Genomic DNA, 3,508 nt, shown 5'->3' with positions numbered 1-3,508 from the left:
CATGGCTCTACTTAACAGTCCGCGAACCAGAAATCCGAGTAAGGAATTCTGTTAACCCGGGAGAAGGTGTTAAGCATTCCTAAGTTCCGTGGTTCTAGCACGGTTGCTCAACTCTTATATTCGGCTTAATTATCTGATTTTAAACAATTATGAACCTATGCACAAATTTTAGTTTTAACTGCTTTTTTCATTTTTTAAAGAAAATTGCAACGTTATTAAAATACGTCTCGAACCACGTCACGTAAATGCACCCGTGGTTTTTGACATATTTTAACATCGTTGAGATTTGGATTTGGGTCACATAAATGTGCACCCGAGTTAAGGAAAGTAGATTATTAAAATACGCGCCTAAAGCAACTATGCATTTGCACTTTGCGAGGGCCATGGAATTTGCTAAATGGCACGCCTCGAATTCTAAGGTTGAGTTAAAGCTAATTAAAATGAGGGCCACACAATTAAGATTTTATTTGGCGCGACGCACCTCAATTCCATTTTAAAAGGATATTCAAACTAAAGCTTGGAGGGCCATAAACTATGAGTTATATAATTATGGCTCACCTCAAATTATTGAAGCGAAATTGATCATATGAGCAAATAAAGAGACTGTCAATTTTAAGAAAAGTCCAAAAGTTGAAGGTAAAAAAAAAAAAAGAAAATGGGCTAGGCATGAAGCCCAACAGCCTGTCGTGGCTAGTAAGGGTGATCAACTTTCCGTTCACATGGACTCATGGTCCAGAGCCCATAGGATAGTCTAAAAACGTTAAGGACTAAAGGTTGCGAACCCCCATTCACACACAAACAGACCACTGAACTTTTTATTTTTGATTAAAAAGAAACAATTGTGATTCACAGTCTTCCCAGCATTCAAGAACTCATGTGAAAATTAGGCAATGCCCAGCTAACATGTTACTGAAGTGATCGACCCGAAATTTAGACATTTTGTCCATAAGTTACCTCGAGCATGCAATATACAAAACCGAATTCTAATTAAACTTAACAACTTTGCTGAATACTCAGGCCCAAATAAGAGATCCAGACTCACATTCATATTCATGCTAAACACACACTGATAAACTAATTAATGAGATGTTGTGGAGACTAAATGAAACACACTCGTCTTATGAACCTTCATTTCCAAAACAAAATGTTCAACTTTATCCTAATCCTAATCTAACACATTTTCATGATGCTTACTCACATATTAAAACTATAAAAAAACCACTGAAACACTTAACTACATAGTCACATTGATAGCTTAACTTTAAACATACTCCTTTTAACAATACGAATACAAAAGCTGGCCTACATAACAAGACCTTTCATGCATATTTGATACCCCCACAATGAACTACCAAGCTAATATTACTACAACAGTTCATATTCAGAACAAACAGAAAGGTGTATAAGAAAATTAAGCTAAGCTAAACAATTTCGAAGGTGCAAAAACATTGAATAACAACTACATTAGTATAAATCTCTATTCAAGTAAACCAATCTTCATATTCATCCATTTTCATACATTGGAAGGTAAGATGAGTACCTGAAATTGAAGGAACAAGTAAATAAAGAAGGATCAGCAATTTGTATTTCAGCAGAGATTGACAGCAGCAACAAAACAACCCAGATTCAGTGATGGAACCACAGAATTAGTTCCAAATCCAATGGATCAGTAACTTCACAGTTCAAAACCCAGTAAAATGTAATTCAGCAAGCTAACACCAGCTTCAAACACATAGCCAACTCGATAAACACCAAGATCTGACCTCACTGACTAAACCTTAAACCATTTCAAAGTCCAGATAAAGGGGAAAAAATGATTCAAAGAGTGAAAATTTCGAAGTGTAGAGCCAAGTCTCAATGGAACAGTAGCAACTTTTTTTTCCTATATTTTTCTCCCTTAGGTCTCTTAGCTCTTGGATTTTTTTTTCCAGCCTCAACTAACTATGCCTTTATAAGAAAGTTACTAGGGCAGCCAATATATGCTAGGTTTTGCATTTTAGACCTCTCCTAACTTTCCTTTTTGCTACTTAGCCCCTGATTTTTTGACCTGCTAACCAAGTTAAAGTCTAAAATTCCCTAGAAGACCCCTAATAGAGGCTTCTAAATCAGTTACCCAAGATTACCCTATCCTAAACTTCCTAAATTACCCCCCAAGTTCCCTGAAATTACCCTTCTCTTACTTGGGCCACGCTGGCTCAATGGCCTAGATGGATTCCAAACCTGGGCCTGAACGGATGGGCCTCTAATGCCCAGGTCTGCCTTACCCCAAACCCTAAGAAAGAAGTCTTAACCCACTACAGTGAAACAAAATCAAATCACACATTAATAAAAAAACCACACAAAAGTTTAACCAGTCGAATCCTAAAGTAGTGAGCCTGATTACACAAATTAAATAAAACCACCACTAAGTGAAAAAAAAGAGACAGAAATCAAGAACCCGATTAAATTAACCTAACCCTAAAAATTAACAAACAAATCAAACCAAAGAAAAACAAAAGACTAACTCTACTGAGTCAAATTCTACAACAGAAAGAGAAATGAACCGATTATCAAAACTAATTAGGCTAAATTCGTGATTAAGCTAATCATGCCAAAAACAGAATAAACAAGGGAAATTAACACATAACAAAGCAACAAAGAGAGGGGACGGAGAAGAGATGAAAGTGAATTTGAACTAAAAAGAAGAAGAAATGCAGGAAAAGGAAAAGAAACTCGAAATACCTAAAATCGGACAGGAAAGCCTTGAAGTTATTCCTTGAGCCTCAAATTTTGAATGAAATGGGTCTGAATCATGTGTCTTAAGGTGAAAACACGTGAATAAGATCAATTTCGGCCTCAATCTTCAATAACTCTCACGATTTGAGTTTTTGAGGAATTAGGGTTCATCTTCGATTCAATATTTGAGGCATTCGGGGAGGATTCTGAGAGAACCATTTGTAGATTAGGGGAGAGGGAGGGGAGATGAAGTTGTGGTGTAAATTTGAAGGCCATCGGAGACTTGCCGCCGCCGTGGGGCGATTTTCGGCGGGCGGCCAACGGCGGAGACGGTGGGGAAAAATAGGGGGGCTAGGGTTTTGGGTCTCTAGGGTTTGGAGGTGAGAGACGAAGCTAAGGGGGGTGGGGGCGTTTGGATATATTTATATTATTGACCCCTAGCTTCCCAGCCGTTGGATGAGCGAACCTCGATGGCTGGGATCATTTCTCAATTAAACGGGGTCGTTTTGGATGGGAGGGATCTGGACCGGTTCAGGGGTAGTTTGGGCTGGGTTGTGGTTATTTATTGGACGGGTTTTGGGTGGGTTTGTCTGAGTTTGATTTGGGCTTGACAATTTTAATTAACTTCGGCCCAAATATAAAATTTGATCTCTCTTTTCTTTTCAAAATCTTTTCCTTTTTCCAAAATTAGTTTTTTTTTCAAAATAATAATAAAAATCTAAATTAATTCCTAGAACCAAATTGACCTAAATACACTAATTAAGCCTAAATGATAATTATCAAAATTAATTAA

This window comes from Nicotiana sylvestris, chromosome 1, assembly GCF_000393655.2.
Source record: "Nicotiana sylvestris chromosome 1, ASM39365v2, whole genome shotgun sequence".
Taxonomy (NCBI): domain Eukaryota; kingdom Viridiplantae; phylum Streptophyta; class Magnoliopsida; order Solanales; family Solanaceae; genus Nicotiana; species Nicotiana sylvestris.
This window is presented reverse-complemented; position numbering follows the sequence as displayed.